The sequence below is a fragment of the Canis aureus genome, chromosome 4 (assembly GCF_053574225.1).
Source record: "Canis aureus isolate CA01 chromosome 4, VMU_Caureus_v.1.0, whole genome shotgun sequence".
NCBI lineage: Eukaryota > Metazoa > Chordata > Mammalia > Carnivora > Canidae > Canis > Canis aureus.
Genome location: NC_135614.1, coordinates 67,247,411 through 67,267,438, shown reverse-complemented (window position 1 = coordinate 67,267,438; position 20,028 = coordinate 67,247,411). Strand labels below are relative to the sequence as shown.

At 36.9% G+C, this 20,028-nt stretch overlaps 1 long non-coding RNA gene across 2 annotated transcripts in view; it reads right to left on the bottom strand.

Moving 5' to 3' along the window:
- Positions 1–19,391, bottom strand: part of LOC144312892 (uncharacterized) — a 44,459-nt gene extending 25,068 nt beyond the window's left edge. For both annotated transcript variants that reach the window (XR_013378541.1, XR_013378540.1), the window contains exons 1-2: positions 18,825–19,391; positions 5,658–5,774 (exon numbers count right to left, since the gene is read on the bottom strand). This is a non-coding gene — a long non-coding RNA (uncharacterized LOC144312892). The remainder of the gene's footprint in view (positions 1–5,657; positions 5,775–18,824) is intronic.
- Between the last annotated feature and the right edge of the window lie 637 nt (positions 19,392–20,028).

The window sequence follows — 20,028 nt, the reverse complement described above, 5'->3', positions numbered from 1 at the left end:
TTGTTTTTGTGGACTGTTCCACTGAACTTCTTCTTAAAGGGGAATTTTAAGAGTCCCCTTAAAATTTCTTGCAGAGCTGGTTTGGAGGTCACATATTCTTTTAGTTGCTGCCTGTCTTGGAAGCTCTTTATCTCTCCTTCCATTTTGAATGAGAGCCTTGCTGGATAAAGTATTCTTGGTTGCATGTTCTTCTCATTTAGGACCCTGAATATATCCTGCCAGCCCTTTCTGGCCTGCCAGGTCTCTGTGGAGAGGTCTGCTGTTACCCTAATACTCCTCCCCATAAAAGTCAGGGATTTCTTGTCTCTTGCTGCTTTAAGGATCTTCTCTTTATCTTTGGAATTTGCAAGCTTCACTATTAAATGTCGAGGTGTTGAACGGTTTTTATTGATTTTAGGGGGGGATCTCTCTATTTCCTGGATCTGAATGCCTGTTTCCCTTCCCAGATTAGGAAAGTTTTCAGCTAGAATTTGTTCAAATACATATTCTGGCCCTCTGTCCCTTTCGGCGCCCTCGGGAACCCCAATTAAACGTAGGTTTTTCTTTCTCAGGCTGTTGTTTATTTCCCTTAATCTATCTTCATGGTCTTTTAATTGTTTGTCTCTTTTTTCCTCAGTTTCCCTCTTTGCTATCAACTTGTCTTCTATGTCACTCACTCGTTCTTCCACCTCATTAACCCTCGTTGTTAGGACTTCTAGTTTGGATTGCATCTCATTCAATTGATTTTTAATTTCTGCCTGATTAGCTCTAAATTCTGCAGTCATGAAGTCTCTTGAGTCCTTTATACTTTTTTCTAGAGCCACCAGTAGCTGTATAATAGTGCTTCTGAATTGGCTTTCTGACATTGAATTGTAATCCAGATTTTGTAACTCTGTGGGAGAGAGGACTGTTTCTGATTCTTTCTTTTGAGGTGAGGTTTTCCTTCTAGTCATTTTGCTCAGTGCAGAGTGGCCAAAAGCAAGTTGTATTGGGAAAAAGAGAAAAAGAGAGGAGAGAAAGAAGGAAAGAAAAGAGAAAGAGAAAAAAAAAAGGGAAGAAAAAAAAACGAAAAAAAAAAAAAAAGAAAAAGAGAAAGAAAAAGAAAGGAGGAAAAAAAGGGGTGGGGGAAGGAAACAAATCAAAAAGCATTAAAAAAAAAAACAAAAAAAAAAAAAAACAAAAAAAGAACCACGGGGGAGTATCTTCTGATTCTGTGTACTTTAAGTCCCTTGGCTTCTCCTGGAAGTTGTCAGTCTAGCTGGTGTTCTGGGGGAGGGGCCTGCTGTGCTGATTTTCAGGTGTTAGCAGTTGGGGGAGCTGCTGTGCCCCTGCCTGGTGCAGGGCTCAGTGGGGGTTGTTTACCCCGTGACCGCAGGAGGAACAGCCCCAGTGGCGGGGCCAGCTCTGGAAACCTGGATTCAGCTCCGGCAGGAACTCCGTCTGCAGGGCCTGGAGGCTCCGGGCGGGGCCGCTGATCTGCTCAGCTGGGGCAGGAGCGTCCTTGCTGTCCTGGGCCCTCCCGGCCTCTGCCTGTCCCGGGGGAGGCCGGATCCTGGGCTGTGTCCCGGCGCTCTGTGCTCCGGGGGCTGCGCTGCACAACTTTATTTTTTAACAAAGAATGAATCCATGCATAGCCAAGGATAAGATATTGGAAATAACCATTTCCAAAGTACATCAGAAAGAGTTAAAAGGTCACGGAACTTCTGAAAATGTTGATATTTAACATTTGAGTTATATTCCAGTTGAGCAAGCTGGATAAAGAGTGCTTTAGATTCTTCATGTGAACAAAAACAACCAAAAATACAAATTGTCTTCAGTTCAATCAAGAGAAGTTATTTAGAGTACATAGGTATACAAGGCCAAAGAAAGCAGTGTGTCACTAAAGCGGAATGCTTGACAGTCACCTTGAATATTTGAACAAAGTTATGGTCCTATTCTTCAGAAATAACTAAAGAAGTAGATTTATTTATTTATTTATTTTAAATATTTTATTTATTTATTCATGAGAGACACACAGACACACAGAGGCAGAGACATAAGCAGAGGGAGAAGCAGGCTCCATGCAGGAAGCCTGATGTGGGACTCGATCCTGAGACTCTAGAATCATGCCCTGGGCCAAAGGCAAATGCTAACCCACTGAGCCACCCAGGTGTCCCAAGAAGTAGTTTTAAACAGTTGTTATTTCTTTCTAAGTACAAGTAAAACACACTACTTAGAAAAAAGAAATCGGTGGAGTCTGCACCAGTGAATTCATAACCATTTGGCCCTTAAAGGAGTACCTGTGTATAGTGCTCAAGACAAGTTATAGCATCTTCATTGTCTTCATTATCCATCACCATTGTGAGTGCACGAAGGCATGAGTCAGGATAGAATCGGGAACATTTGAGGAAATGAAAGAAATCCCTCATGGCTGCATCAAAAACATATGAGAAAGGAGAGCTTGAATGAAACTGGCAATAAGGAAAGGTACTATCATGCAAAGCCTTGGAAGTGGATACTTGACAACTTTGGAGCATTCTCACATCCTGCATTGTGAGTTTTATTTCTCCAAGATAGAATTCAAAAGCTTCAATTTCTAATGTCCCTTGCAGGTAAGGTGCAGGCATGTCGTATATGTTCAGCCAGTCAAATGTACAATTTTGATTAGTGAGCCACCTGAGAAAACTAGCTGAGTACTAGACATTCATTTTACTCATGTGAGTGGTTGAAATGGTAGCCTGGTTTTGGGGGTCGTGGCACATTCCCGGTTAAATTATCTGGATTTGAGGGAAACTTATAAGATGAAATTATAAAGAGTTGATGATTAACTGAATATTGGAGAGGAGAGTGAGGAAAAGATTAACCTCCACTTATTTTTAAGGCTGTCTATAATCTCTTTTTATTAAACTTTATTTTATACCCATAGAATTTCTTTATACATTTATGGCATAATACATCAATATTAATCTCTTGGAAATAAATGTTTTGCTCTTTTAACTACATTCACTATAAAGATAGTCAGTGGACTATTTATCTTTCATAAAACCATGTATAACACGGTCCATTATAATTTAATAGAAAAAATTTCACCTATTTTTATGCTTTTTTAAATAAAAGATTTAAATGATCTACCACATTAGTTTTCAGTTTTTAAAAAGTGTTTTCTTTATTTATTTGAAAGAGAGAGAGCATGAGTGGGGGGTGGGGGTAGGCAGAGGGAGAAGGAGAATTCCTGCTGAGCAGGAAGCCCAAAATGACTTGATCCCAGGACCCTGAGATCATGACCTGAGCCGAAGGCAGATGATCAACAACTGAACCGTGCAGGTGCCACTTAATTTTCAGTTTGAATAGCAATGAACTTCAAAAATCAAAATTTGTGCTTAATTGCAACAATGTTTGGTCTGTTTGCTTGGACAGATTTTCCCATAAATTATGATATAATTCCTCTTTGTCTTTACTTTGATGGTCATACTTTAGGCATTTTTTTTTTTTTTTTTTTTTTGTATAATTGAGGATAGGGTAGAGGATGTGATGGAATTAAGTATAAAATGTGCTGAAATGGAGCAGCTGGGTGGCTTAGTTGGTTAAGCATTTGCCTTCAGCTGAAGTCATGAACCTGGGGTCCTGGAATATAGCCCCCAGTAGGGAATAGGGAATCCCATCTCAGTCTGCTTCTCCCTCTCCTCCTTGCTCATCCTCTTTCTACCTCACTCTCAAATAAATAGGTAGAATCTTAAGAAAAAAAATGCTGAAATATAAATCACACTTTTTGACACTTTTTTTCTACCTCCAAAATTACTCTTTTGAAAAAGGATTCACATTTTATCACTCATGTCCTTACAAAGGGCACTCCCTAGCCATTATTTTGAACTTAAATTACTGTTGGAGGAAGGTAACTGAGCCTGAGATAGTATCACCTAATACTTCTTGGGGATGCTAAATAGTTCACCTCAGGATCTATAATAAAGAAGTCAAGGAAATATAATTTCACTCTGTAGATTTTGACTTCATGACTGGAAATGTTGAAGGAATTGGTAAACAAAAACTTATAAAACTACAGTGAAGATAAATCAGAATGGGTGTCTTTGTGCATTTCCCATTGGGCCCTATTTTCCAAGAACATGGAAATATAAAGGAGTTGAATTCAGGTCTGTGCCTCAGCTTTCTGCCTGGCCCAATGTGGTTTGAGTGGACTACCTGCAAAAGGAATAAGATGAGGTGGCATTGATCTCTGTATTTTTCTACTAAGGTGTATTTTTATAAAGGAAAATTTGGTTTTCTTTCCTTTTTTTTTAAAGATTTTATTTATTTATTTGAGAGAAAGAGTAAAAGCTCATGAATGGGGTGAGGGGGGAAGGAGAAGCTGACTCCCCACTGAGCAGGAAGCCCAATGTAGGGCTCTCTATATAGGAAATGTCATAATTTCTTTTTGTATTATAAAACAATCCATTTGAATCAAAATCCTTTCTATAAAATGGAAAGCCTCAGAAAACATAAGGAAATAAACTTTTCACATTGGTGTACAGACAGTTCCATCATTTAAAAGGAGTACCGTGCTTTAGGATCATCAAAATGAGGATCAGTTATTATTATTATTATTATTATTATTATTATTATTAGATTTTATTTATTTATTCATGAGAGACACAGAGAGAGAGACAGAGACACAGCCAGAGGGAGAAGTAGGCTCCATACAGGGAGCCCGACCTGGGACTCCATCCCTGGTCTCCAGGACACACCCTGAGCCAAAGGTGGTGCTAAACCACTGAGCCACCTGGGCTGCCCAGATCAGTTATTATTTTTGTGGTGAAATGCCAATATTCTGGTTAATAGAGAATTTAAGAACTTTGAGTGTTAGAATAAGTTTTATATAATTAGCAAAGACTATGCCTTAATAAGATTTCATATCTCATTTACATTCAAAAATTTGTGAGAAATAGAAACAACTTGGGAAATTAAAAAAAAGTATTTAAAATGAAACCCTGTGTTGGATATGATTAATTGACACCCAATATTTATTTTTTACCCTTTTCTTGGAAATCTTCTTGTGTTGTATGGCCCAGAAAGCTAACTACTTTATTTTCTTGTCATTAGTGTTCTAGGTATAAATAATATTCTGCCTATTAAATGCTCTGTGTGAGATTTAGAAGACAGAAATGAGACAATCATCCTCCTCCTTCTACTGCTGGCTGATTCCTGCTGTCATCAGTGGGGTGGAGAAATAATTGCTTTGTTTTTGTGTTCTGTAGCAGAATTCCATGCCTAATCACCAGCTTTGGTGTTGAGGCATTACAGTAGTGGTGCACTAGCTTCTCCATCTTGGTTTCTTGATCCTCCGCATGTTGTATAGAATTGTGTTCTTGAACCTAAACCTTCCTTTGGCATCCTTTGGGTTTCTAAACCTTCTGGAATGTGGCAGAAGTAGTAGTTACTCTGGCAATCTCTTTTGTGGCCTTCTGTGGTATAGGCCTTAATTAGACGCTCCCCACCTTTGCTCCAGCCCTTCAAACAATTCTACGGGTACCAATTTTCTGTAGTAAAGCTCTTCCCACTTCAAGTAACTGGAGGGTTTCTGTTTATAGAATAGAATCTAAACTGATACATACTCTCTGCAGAAATACTATAAAAATAAGTACCAATTAACATGGAGAAAATTGAGGATTAGTGCCCTTGTACGAGACCCCAGAGAGCTTCCTTACCCCTCCCAGTATGTGAGGACACAGTGGGAAGATGGTCATCTTGTGAATCAGGAAGTTGGCCTTCACCAGACAGCAAATCTGCTACAATCTCACTCTTGGATTTCCCAGACTCCAGAACTGTGAAAAGGAAGTGTTTTTTGTTTGAGCTGCCCAGGCTGTTTTTGTTATAGTAGTCTTAAAGGATTAGGACAAGTAATTAATTTGTATTTCTCTTAGAATATCTTTCAAAAGAAGCAGGCAGAAGTTTCAATGGAATGAATTAGTGGGAGTAGAAGGACTTTATACCCTGGGAATACATTATAATGTCTAAAGTTTATTTCCCCTGGTATAAATTCCCAGAGTTTTTTAGCTGTGAAATGTCTAGCAAAGTATTAATGGTTTTATTGTTGTTAAAAATGATTAAAGAGGACAATTGAGGTGATATAAACTTTATTTAACACTTTATGAAATAGCAGTCTCAATTCCCAAGCGTCCAGAGAACTGCAAAATGGGGCAGAAGGAGGGAAGCATTTGTAGGATAGGGAATAAGGAACAAGAAAGGAAAAAGAACAGAAAATGAAAAGGAAACAAGGGAATAAGAGTTGGCTTGGCTTTTGGGATTGGTTGGCTGTAAATACTGCATTTCTAGTTAAGCAAAGTGTTTGTAGGGACATGAAAGTTATTGAAGCTTTCGTTTGTTGTTGAATAGTACCCCAGGCAGAGAGCAACTCTGTTTTGAGCCTACAGATTTTATTTCAACATCATCATAATCTTTCTACAAATGATTTTTCCATAGCAGTTTCATACCTGCTGTCTTCTCGGTCAGTTATGAAAATTAGGGTTTGCCTTTTTAACATTTTCATGTCTGTCCTTTTATTTTTTAAATATTTTATTTATTTATTCATGGGAGATACACAGAGAGAGGCAGAGGGAGAAGCAGTCTCCCTGCAGGGAATGCTCAACCACTGAGCCTCTCAGGCATCCCCCTGTCTGTCCTTTCATATAGAGTTAATTGCTAAAATTTTTTGACACAATTTACTTTTAATTAATCTCTTCCTTTTTGTTGTCAGAGCCATATTTTTGTTTCAGATAGTTATCAACACTTGCCTGTATATGATGACAGTATGTATCTAGGTGTTTCTCTTTTGTCTATCCTTCTTCTGTCCATTTTATTCACTACTGCCAGAACACTTTTTCATAAATTTAATTTCTGCTCAAAAATATCTAATGACTGCTGTTTGGCTACTGAATTAATTTCAAGTTTCTTGGCCTGGCAGAAAAATCTTTCTTAGTGTCAACCCCCCCATTTCAGTGCCAAAGAAATGAATAGTTCTCTGATCATGACTTAACAAATTCTTTCCAAATAATGTCTCTTAAAGAAAAAAAAAATGGAAAAAAGTCTTTACAATCATGGTCTTAGAGCAAAGTGTGTTGAATCCAAATGGGCAGCTGGATTACCATGTTATACAACCAGGCTGTGTTTTCAAAATAAAGCAAAACATTTGCATTAGATAATCATAGTGTGGGTCTTTCCTAGTTATGAAGCAGGAGAGAGGAATTTTTGGGAGAGGGTAAAAAAATTAATTACTAAGACTCTATATTAGCTTCCTATTGCTGGTGAAACAAATTACTACAAGCTTAGTATCTTAAAAACAACACAAATTTATTATCTTACAGTTCTAGAGGTCAGAATTTGAAATGGGTCTCATTAGGCTAAAATAAAGGTGTCTCTAGGGCTGCATTCCTAGTGGAGGCTCTAAGAGATGATCTGTTTCCTTGCCTCTTCCAGCTTCTGAAGGCTGCCTGCATTCCCTCATGCATATGGTCCCTTTCCACTTTCAAAGCCAACAATCTGGCCAACTCTATCACATCACACTGCATCACTCTGACACTGGTCCTTCTGCTTCCCTTGTCCATATTTAATGACCCTTGTAATTATACTGGATCCACTGGGATGATCTAGCAGGATAATAGTTCTATCTTAAGTCCAGTTGATTAGTAACCTTAATTTATTTCCTGCCTTAATTCCCTTTTGCCATGCAATACATCATATTTATAGGTCCCAGAGATTAGGACATAAACATCTTTGGGAGACCATTATTCTATCCACCATAGGCTTATTCAAGAAGGAACTAAAAACAGTGGTGGTCAGAGCCCAGAGCTAACTGGGCTAATGAAAAAATATCCACATCAGCTTGGCTACCCTCAACAACTTCCTGAATCCTTATTTCTCTTCCCAACCCTTAAAAAAATTAAATGCATTTGAGGAATTCTGAGTTTTCCACCCAACGAAGGACGTTTTGACTTTCTTTCCTCTTTTCTTATCAAGCCAAATGGGGAAATAGCTCCAAAAGAATCAATAGAAGAGTTTGGAGGTATATGAAATAAGTTATGGGTCTGGTGACTCATTTCTGGGATGGGCTCTCTTTTATGCAGCAAGCTTGATGCTTTGGCCCCCTAAGTAGACCTAGCAGGGGAGAAACTGGAGTTAGGGGGATATAATGAGGTACAGAAATAAGCAGTTTCTGTCCAACACTGGAACATCCTCAATGTATCAAGGATGGAGACCAAATTGGTGCTGCACAAATAAGTTATACACACCCCTCAAGTGTGTGTCCCATGAGGGGGTCTCTGGCACTGTTTCTCTCAAAGGCACAGTCAGTGGAGTTTAGTCAGAGAAGCCACAGAAAGCACAAGAGAACTATAGTAGCCTGGTTAAGTAAAATGTTTTTTCCCCCTTTGCTCTAAACATGAATCCTGGTCTTCACAATTGTGGAGCACATAGGCCCAGAAGAGGGAAGGAAGGAGGTTATGGGAGGGCTGACCATGCCCTCTGTACCTTTCGGACCCATGCACAAGTACTGTTGGTGGGAGAGAACCTGAGTAACAAATTGGATATGAGCTTGACATTTTAAATTGGATTAGAGTGGATTGGAATTTAAAACCTAAAACTGGCAGAGAATTATAGAATTTACTCAAATAATTCTTAACAGGTCATTGAAGAAAGATTTAACACTTTCAGTTCAATACTGATCCATATACTGATTATAGATTACAATGACATAATTTTGTTATATAATTTTCTTTATCAAATATATATACAAATATTATCTCAGACATATCATAGTATAGGATGATAAATACCCTGGCTTCCTTGATTAAATATAGGAGCTTTTAAAAAAATTAATTTGAGACTAACTTGAGATACTTTATAAGCTCATCTATTAATTACCTTTCCACATGGGTTATACCATTTGCATTTGAGATGGTGACATTTTCTAATTTTGTTTGGGGAAATGCAGTTGGGCCCTCATGTTTCTAGCTTATTTAACCCTATAAAGTAGGGTTATAATCTCTTGAGGAAACTGGGGGGGGGGAGAGAGAGAGAGAGAGAGAATGTAATTTATCCCAGTGTCTCAGAGTTACGAAGTGCTAGATCCAGATTTTACATGGGAATTCTGTATCCAGGGCAGGCACTGTACAAGATGAGGCTCAAAGCCCAGGAAAACAAAGTCGTTTTTCATGAGTATTTGCTGAAATAAATCGAATTGAGTTGAGTGCTACAGATAATCATGATTATCACCAACTTTGCTACCTAAACTAGCTCTTAGTATTTCATGAAATACAGGAGGATAAAATGTTCTCCAGAAGGAGTGGGTGATTCATACTGTTAAATTGCCTAATTTTCCAACTGTCAATTGTTAAATTGCCTAATACATTCTCTCAATGGTATTTTGTTTTCCTTGAAGAAGTAAACAAACAGTAAAACTCTTTCATCTCAGCCATCATGGGATAAACCTCCTCTTTGAGCAGTGCTCTTGCATAGGTTATGGCTGACATTAAATCATCTTTAAGCATTTAAAAGGCAATAGCTTTATCCACGGCAATTTTATTGTGCTACAGAACCTTAATTGCAGAATAAGGTCCTTGCTCTCTCAACTTTGATGTCTGTAGCAACCTTGAAGTCAGTTTTTGTGTGAATAAGAATTAAGAAATGGAGTTCATCCTTTAGCAGTAAAGCTTATAATATAATAAAAATGAGGCCATTAATGGAATTTATGGCTAAATATTTGTTCACTGCAAAATCTCCAGGGAGGTGGATTTCAGAGAAAAATTTCTTTGAAGAAAGAGAACTTGCACATACATACATGTGCACATAAATTAAGATATTTTCCAGTTAGAAAGTAGTTTCTGCTTAATATCCCAAACTTCAAAAAGTATTTGGAGAAATAAAGCCAATTACAATTCCACAAATGAATCACTATTGTTATAGTTTCTATGTATGCCTCTACAGACACTTAATTTCATGTTTGATTTTTTTCTTTATAAAAATATAAACCCTATTAGCACCAATAATGTATGTTTGGAAGAATTTACACTTATAAATATTTCATTAAGGTTTTTCTATGTTCATAAATATATGTCCATAATATAGCCTCATTGGGTACACAGTAATAATGGCATTATGATTGTGTAATAGCTTTGAAACTGAAGTTATTTTGACCCACCTAAAAATTGTTTCTTATGTCTCCTGCTTTCAGGAATTGAGTGCTGTGCAAAGTCAACATTTAGCTCTTATTAATAAATTGAAAAAATAATGCATCTTTAATACTAAGTAGAGTATGCACCTGAGGTCTTGGAAGCAAAGAACCAGGACAAATGCATTCATTTATAAATTTTATACATATTTGAGCCTACGAAATAAAAATATTGCTATCTCCACTCTGTCCTATAAGATTTGAAATGTATGCAGAACTGTGCATGCTTAGTACAAAACAACTTGACTAAGGTCACCTGTTGACATTCTAGAACTGAATCTAAATGGACTATCTGCTCATTTAAAACTACACTGGTAAAATTCTGTCCAAATCAGAAGAGATCATGTACAACAGTAACGTGTTTTAAGGGAAGAAATTCTCAGAAGCCAGTAAGAAAGCACTGATATCAGATGCTTTCATGGCTGTTCTGTTTTTAGAATCAAATGGCATGTTTCTGGATTTGTAATTGACTTTATAGTCCTTCCTCCTTTATGTTAAGAGGCAATATAACTTTTAAAAAAGTCTAATAAATGTTAACAAAAATTTGCAGAAGATCAGCCTGAAATGATCTTGACTCCATTTTAGACTATTTTGAACACAAATAATGTACACATATTTGACTTTGCTTTCTTCATTATAAGGACAAAGCTTTAAGATTCCCTTTTTGATCATATCCTTGAACATCAAATCAAACTGTGCTGAATATGGTTTCTAATTTAAAAATTATAGCAAGATCATATACTTTTGCTGAGTATATTTTTAGAGGTCAGAATTCTCATGATTTTCAAAGGCAGGACTTTTAATATAAAAGTTATCTGGGGATATGGACATTGTTTTATGAAATATGCTTTAGTTTGATTTTAATATTACTCTGTTTTTTTTATTTTTTTATTTTTTTATTTTTTTTTAATTTATTTTTTATTGGTGTTCAATTTACTAACATACAGAATAACCCCCAGTGCCCGTCACCCATTCACTCCCACCCCCCGCCCTCCTCCCCTTCCACCACCCCTAGTTCGTTTCCCAGAGTTAGCAGTCTTTACGTTCTGTCTCCCTTTCTGATATTTCCCACACATTTCTTCCCCCTTCCCTTATATTCCCTTTCACTATTATTATGCTGAGTGAAGTAAGCCAGTCGGAGAAGGACAAACATTATATGTTCTCATTCATTTGGGGAATATAAATAATATAAATACTCTGGTTTTTGGATGCTAATTAGCAACCCAAAGTTCCCATTGATTTTTCTTACAATTTTATGGGTTTTGGAAGTTAATTTTTAACCTAATCAATAAAAGGCTTTGTAAGAGTAGATTTTAGGAAAGGACAAATGACACTTTTAGATTGAAAGGTATCTTTATTCTTGCATAAAATACCACTGACTTTCAGGAAGACATGAAAAAAATACTGATACTTTGACTCTAGTCTTTAGGGACATTGTTATGTAAATGAAGGTGATGATAATGATGAGGAGCAGGAGGAGGGAGAGAAGGAGTAGGAGTAGAAAGGGGGAGGATGGCAGCTGTGAAGCATCAAAACACATCTCCTAAGGAGCTTGAGATTACAATGGTATATTCTTTGGTAGCATATTGAGAACAACAACAACAACAACAATTCCCCAGAAACAACAACAGCCATCTTTTTAGGCATTTGTTTACTATCTTAACTCCAAATCAATAAGAATAGCATTTGTAAGTACTTTGTAAACTTCAAAATAATTTGCAAGGGTAGCATATTCTTATTTTCATCACTGTTACTGGTATTATTATAATTATACTTATTTGAGCAATGAATATTCATATCACCATTTGCCATTATATTTCCATGTTTAGGAATGTGAACTGATTATTACAACGAGAAGCACCTTGCCCAAGGCCAAGATGAGAGTGAATGATATTAGGATAAAGCCAGAATTTAGTTTCTGACAAATGTCTAGGCTTCAAGTTCAGGATTTGTAGCTCCCTTGTCACATGGCTCAGCAATGACTTTGATGTTGCCATTATCCTGTTGGAAACAATCATAACATAAAAGCCTATCTGAAATTGGAATCATTTTGGCAAACTAGGGTTCTGATTGCGTATGACTCTTGTTTCTTTTGTGTATATGCCTTATGTGATTTTTGCACTCAGTTGAAAGAGAAAATAAAAACAGGAACAATTTATTTTGCCTTAAACGATCCTTGGTAATCTGCAACATCTCTTGATGACTCATTCTCTATTTTCCCATCTTCAGCAGGTGAAATTCTGAACACTCCAGATGAACTTTCTCTGTGAATAACTATCAGGATAGTGAATTTCACCCAAAAAGGGGAGACTGGGTGGCTCAGTTGGTTAAGCGCCTGCCTTCACCTCAGGTCGTGATCTCAGGGTCCTGAGATTGAGCCCCCAAATCGGGAATCGCTCCTTCCCTCTCATGCTGTCTCTCTTTCTCTCTCTCAAATAAGTAAATAAAATCTTTAAAATTTTTTTTTCATCCATAGAATTCATTGAAGTGCATTGTCCCACCGCTAGTATGCCCGTGTTCTCACAAAGACTTAGGAAGTACAGTGTATCTGCAGATGGTGTGCATCCATACAGACCATATATAAGTGACAACTTTCTGATGGGTTATATGATATAGAATCCTGTACTGTTCAATAGTTTGCTACCAGTTATGTGAGGTTAGATACATTTAATAAGATTTTATTTAAAAAATGCAACTCCCTAGTCACAACTGCCACATTTCAAGTGCTCAGTAGCCACTCACATATATAGATACTTTTGTCGTCACAGAAAGTACTAAAGGATAAGGCATGCAGACTTTCTTATAAAAAGGTCTTCTGCTTATAGGCAGGTTTCTAATAAATATAAAGAAATGTCCTGGATATCTCTGCTCTTGATGAACTTTGGTCAATTTGTTCATTTATTTTATTTAAACTTCCTTCTTTAACCTCGTACTGATAACTATTTATTTACTCATATGTGCAGTGACACATTAACCCAAAACTTACACAGACATACACACACACACACACATGCACACATACACACATCCCTATATTCAACTATTTTACAATGTTTTAATGTGGCTCAATGGATATTTCATGTATCTAGGCCATAATAATATTAAAAAACAATCTGCCTCAACTTTATAGTTCAAATGGGACATTGCAAATAGAATCCTACAAAACTCCAAATTTTGGTCATATGACAGGTGAACAATAAATGACTAGGAAAGCATTCACAGTTTTTCTTTTTCCCATCACACATATACACAGAGTTATTTACAATCGATTTCTTTTTTCCTTCCCCGCCATTCTGAAGAAAGGAAAGTTGATACTTGTGATTTCTCAACGTTTAAGAAGACAGATGGGCTAAAAAGGCAGATGGCATCGGATTGAGGTTGGGAGTACAATTGGCCAGTTTCTAAATTGAAATTGCATATTAAGAGTTTAAAAAATGAGCATAATTTTGCTGTTTCAAATTCAAGAGGTGTTTGATCAACTGCTGCTGGGTGTGGAGAATTAACCAGCATATAAAAGTTCTCTGGAAAATGTTAGTATGGATATTGAGTGTTGAGAGCTCTAGAGGATAATTTTTTTTAACTTATTTATGATACTGAACTGTGTTTCTTAATTTTGACTGACTCCACAAAGAGAATGATTCATGATTGCATGATCATCTTACCTTGATATGCATTAGGCTGGGCTTAATTAAATCCAATAGTTTAAGTTGGTTTTATGAAAATTAACTATTAAGTTTTCCATGTCTTTAATGTAACAAAATTAATCACATCGGCTGATAGAATAGTCGAGTGACTGCCTAGTCCTTAATATGAGGATCATGAATAACTTTTTTCATTATTTTCTCTAGCTTCAAAGTTATTTTTATATAGGAATATATGTTATATTTGTAATAAGACAATAAATAATTTCTAAGGAATTGGATTTCTGTTTTACTCTTAATGGCTTTTTCTAATTTCCAGATTTTTTTATAATCAATATATATTTCTTTATAATCTAAAAAAAGTAATGAAAGTGGCATACCAATCAATGTACCATTGCTACTGTTTCCAGCGTTTTACTGTTTCATCATTTTTATGCTCAAATGCCATGTATTGGAAATCCCCCATGGAAAGGGTTGCCATGGATTGATCCTTAGGAAAATTTGCGTATTCAATCAAAGATTCAATCAGCGATATCTCCATGTCTCCTCCAATACTGACCCTGTGCCTTGTATTCTAGTGCTCTGCTCCACCTCCAGCTCGCTTAGACCCATTGAACAAAGTAAATGAGGATTTGAGGCAGAGAAGCTTCTGGTGGTTTAAATTATTGAGACTCCAGGAAATTATGCAGGTTAAACTTCATTTAAGTCACTCCTTAGTCCACTGGGTGCCATTCCCATTCATAGGATGACTTAGCAATAGAAGGCAAAGCTGCTTGATAAATTAGGCCACCTGCGTGTGCTTAAGAAATGCTTTGTAAAAAATACAGAACTTATATAAAATTGGGGTTTTGGTAGGTCATGTTCTGAGTCATCATCCCCTTTCTCCTCCTTCTGATGCATGCCACACAGAGACCCATCAGAAAGCTACTCAGCTACTCCTCCCCTACATAGGATAAAAGCTTGGATTCCTGTGTCTGGGAGCCATTAAGATCAGTGGGGGCTGTGGGTGAAGGCACAGGGCAGAATGAAGCCCTTGTGATGCTTTGGCTTTCTCCAGAAACCTGAAATATTCTTGATGCTCAAGGCATTTAGTTGCAGCCATAATGCCTAGTTTCTTCTATACAACAACAGCTTTATTATTAGACGCCTTTGAATTAATTGAAATTCCTTTGGCTGGTTCTGTTACTACACCATGTAAATGAGGAGTAAACAAAAGCAGGCAAACTCTTCAACACACCACCTTTCTCTTATACACCAAGCCTCAACAGAAGAAAATGTGTAGGCTTACAAAAGGGACTCACTAAGTGATTTTGTAAAAAGATATTCACTTCTCCCCAAATTGCAGAACACGCTGCTGGGAAGCCCTTTTTCAATTGCTTTTTAACTTCACAGAAGCATTCACTTTTAAGAATGTTTGCTTCAATTGTGATTTCAGGGGCGGAGGGGGAATTCACACAAAATTTTCCCCGCAAGTGACGTGAACAGAACACACTGATCTTTGTGAACCACCTCATGTTTATAGTTACGCTCCTTAATTATGTTGCATTCTGTAAAAAGAACCGAGTGAAAAACAAATGAGTGTTGAAGCTGGAGGTATGGTGACCTAAATAAATCCAAGCTTTTCAGGAGTGTTTGGTCATAAAAGCTGTCATGAAAGTGGCCAGTGACTTGTCATGTTAGTTCAACGAAAAATAACAGATGGAACTTCTGTTTTAGGTTTCTTGTTGCGTGCAGAAGTATTCAGAAGTGGTTTACTCCCCAAGTTTAAATAGTTGCTAAGTCCTGTAAATTCTAAGAATATCAAGTACAACTAATAAGTCGGACTTGGCAATGTCTGTCACAGAAATCTCTATTTCCAGTGCTGCTACCAAATCCAGGCCCTGGATTAAACCATGCAATTTAAGAAGATTGGTAAGCCTCTCTAAGGGCTTGGTTTCTTCGTGTGAGATAGGGAAAGCATTTCCAGCCTTGTAGGGTTTTGTGCTCTGTGTATTACTATATGCCAGATACTGATTTTGCAAATATCAATTAAGGATCTCATAATAACACTATGCAGTAGATGGATACTACTCGTACATCAGCAGAGGGGGAAACTACGTTAAAGAAAGTTAAGCAACCTGTTCAGTGCCACACAGTTTATGATAGGATGAAACCAGAATTAACACAGGGTTAGTCTAGCTCTAGAGTTTTCACTTTAATCATCATAATGTTTGGTGGGGATTTAGAAGAAATGCTATGTAGAGCAATCAGCATAGTATAGACTCTGTATTTAATAGCTATCTTTACAGTCACTTATAGTTTTCATCAGCCAATGAAAGCACAATTCCTTCTGCTCTTGTGCTGGCTAATCAAGAGAAATAGAATCCAACACTTGGTTTTGGGATCCTTATCATCACTTTATTGCCGCTTACTGAAGAGGAAATGAATCTTTGATGCTAAAGACTGTTTAAAAAAAGCCATAGAAATATTTGAGATTTGATAAACTATATAGATGCAAAATGAGGACAGAGCTCTGAATTTCTGAAAACTGAAGGGTTATTTTATGTATTTTTGTGGACTAATGATAAGATAGTTGTTCACTAATGATATTAGCTATAAAAATTTGAGGGGAGGGAACCATCTCATCAAAATGACTTCTTAGCCTGTCTACATGGTTTTTAGAATCAATCCCCTGAGAATCTGTGTGTGTGTGTGTGTGTGTGTTTCTACACCTATTTTATGTTTTATGGATATAACATTCTTTTTAAATAAAAGGAAATAATGTGAAATGCCTGTCCATTCTCCTCACACTAGCATTCTTTCATCCATGATCCCCAAGTAAAATCTTAGAAACTCCCTTGGGATGCATGTAACTGATGAAGGAAGTAATCTGAATAGCCCACTTTGGCTTTAGTTGGCCCCCATTTGGTGCTTTTTTCCAGAGATAAAGCCAGTAGAATTGAGTTCCCATCTCTGAGTACTAAGGAAATAAGGAAGTTATACACAGTATCTGTTCCAAACTACACTAGGTTATCAGTTTTCTCTTAGTGTTTCTTCCATCTTGTTTCAATACATAAGAGTGCAATAGGCACCCTGTTGACCTCTTCCCTTCAAGATTGTTATGTGGGAGATATGAACATATTTCTCATAAGCTCCTTTTCTCTTAAGACACAGAGATGAGTGCAAGTAATTAATATTAGCTCAATTGCTTTATCTTACAAGGGGAAAAATTTTAACTAATACTCAAGGATTAAAATTATTTATTTTACTATTTTTTTTAAAGATTTTATTTATTTATTCATGAAAGACAGACAGAGAGAGAGGCAGAGACACAGCCAGAGGGAGAAGCAGGCTCCATGCAGGGAGCCCCATGTGGGACTTGATCCCGGGTCTCCAGGGTCAGGCCCTGGGCAGAAGGCATGCTAAACCCCTGAGCCACTGGGCTGCCCAAGGTTTAAAATTATTTTGTGGCTAGACTTGACACAAATTTATTTTCTATCTGCATGTGTTTTAAGTCAAAATCTGCATAGTATAACTTGTTTCTTTTCTCATCATGATAGCATTATCATAACAATACCATTTAAAAGGTTTTCCTTACTTAGGCTGACATTGGTTTATTTTACTTATCTCTCATTCTGAAATAATTGCAAACAGAAGTTTAAGAAATTTCCCTTAAAACTGTAAGATAATTACACGATTGGCACTGGGTCGTGGAATTTGTTTTATTATTTTATGAGTATCACTCACAGTACTGTCCTCTTTCACTGGAAATATAACACTCATGAATATTTGGTAATTAAAATAGGGGAAAGTTGTCTTATGAAAGTAAAATTAAAAGAAATACTCTCGTACTCACAGGAAAAAATCTGCAACACTTCTATTCACCACTCCGTTTTCAGAGACAATAAGAATCATTAGGTACTTTCTTTATTGTAAGTGAAAATGAGACCCTGAATAACTGCAAGAATATCTTTGTCAATGTGGAACATGCCACCAGAATCCAAAGTGACTGCAAAGTTCAGTCATGCGCTACACACTTAAGTCTTCCTGTTTTCCATGAATAATTAAATTTGGCAAGACAGAAAAGTACAACTAAAAAATAACTTATCAAAGTAATATTAGCAGTTATATTCCCATAATTTAGTAGTTACATGATCTGATTTGTTGATGTAAAATCTGTGTGTCTTCACGAAGAACAATGACAAGTAGATAAAAAATATTTTTTATTTGGCATTGCATAATCTGAAACAGGATAATTGATGGGACTGACTGAAGGCAGTTGAATATAATCACAGGGAAGGAACAGGAAAAGAAGAGAAAGGAGGGAAAAAAGAAAGCAAGGAATAAAATAATAAATATAGAAGCAAAGTTCAGAGCAAAGATCTTGCAGGAGGTTAGAAAAACCATCAGGACATCTACTCTCTAACGGCAGAGGATAGAGTTGAGGATTTAACAGCTCTGAGGTCTCTAAGGAACAAACAAATAACTTAGGCATTAGCAATTCTAAAAGGGTCATGGTATTATTCTGTGCAGTTCTTAGGTCTTGGGTTGTGGAGTCAACTTGATTGGGTTGGATCTGACTCTATTACATACTTGACCATCTTTTGATAAACGACACCACTGTGTGTCCCTTTCTTCATATCTTTAGACAAGGAGAGGGATAGTACTGACTTCATTAGATTATTGGGAGAAATAACACCTGTTGACCCTGGCAAAGGCATCCCTATCTGTACTCTGCATAATAAGAGTGTGCTGTGTATTACAAAGAAAATAAAGTGAACTTATTAGCATACACACAGGCATGTGAGCGCTAGCCTGGTGTTCCTCAATGTATATATATCTGCTTCTGTGACAGCTTCTAGAACACAAAGAAATACTTTCCTAAATCTTTTGCTCTATGTCCTACAAAGAAAGGACAGCTGTGTTCAACTCCAGGATTTGAGGACTGTTCGATTGCCCATTTGTGAGTGTAACTAACACAGCTTCAACGTATTGGGAAGATTATATTGGAAGCTCTTGTAAAATCCTACCTGTCAACAGGAGAGCAAAAGTTTCTCATACAAGGATCACTTCCTAGTAATACTGAACTCCCATCTTGTTTCCTCGTCGTTTTAACTCTTTTTTAACTCTTTAAGACAGAGTGCTCTTTGGCAAAAAAAAGTCACAAAGTATTTGTTCCAGTCAAGCCAAGACATATAAGATTTCACCATTTTCTTCTCAAAAAAGTTTCATCCTATGTTTAAACTCTGAGTTCTATTCAATGTCAAATATCAAAGACTTGAAGTCGACTATTCCTTGATAACTGTCTGTCTGCTCAGGTACCCTCCTTTTCATTTGAAGATGAATATGTTGTAGTTTAAAGAAATCACAAAGGAGATAAAAGCTTCAACCGGTAAATCAAAAATATACTTGCAGAGAGCCAGGTTACAAACCTCTAGAGAGGGCACAGCTGCGTTTCCAATACTTTAGTTTATGAAAAAGCGGTAAATGATGGAAGAGCGAGAGTAACTGGCATGGCCTTTTGTAATCCTGCTTGAAGTTATTCTATACAGCTTGAACCTATCAATTCTTTTCCCACAATGTCTAAAACCATTGCTCTCTCTGTAACGGACTATTAAAATTCTTTTACATTTACTGAAGTTATAGAGAACTTATAGAGAGAGATCATTTGTTGCTCAAAGAGATACATATCAGTTATCAGAAAGTCTTTTATCTTGAATACCTTATTAAGCAACATTGCTGGGGATCCCTGGGTGGCTCAGCAGTTTAGTGCCGCCTTCTGCCCGGGGCAGGATCCTGGAGTCCCAGGATGGAGTCCCACGTCTGGCTCCCTGCATGGAGCCTGCTTCTCCCTCTGCCTGTGTCTCTGCCTCTTTTTCTCTCTCTCTCTCTGTCTCTCATGAGTAAATAAATAAAATCTTTAAAAAAGAAAGCAACATAGCTTAAAAATAAAGATATTTTCTTATAAGTAATTATTCTTAGCATTGCCTGGTAAATTGTTAGTCACAGCCATTTAATGTACACACACACATATATGCACTACATACACACTATACCTCTAAAGTGATTCGATGGAGAAAGTGTTAAGTATGTGGTAGATCTTAGATTCAAATGGACTCAAAGCCTGCTAATGTTACCTTTAGCTGTGTCATCTTGGGCCCTATACTTTACTAAATTTAATTTTTCTTAACTATAAGACTGATAATAATATCTTCTTAAGATAATTTTTCTGAA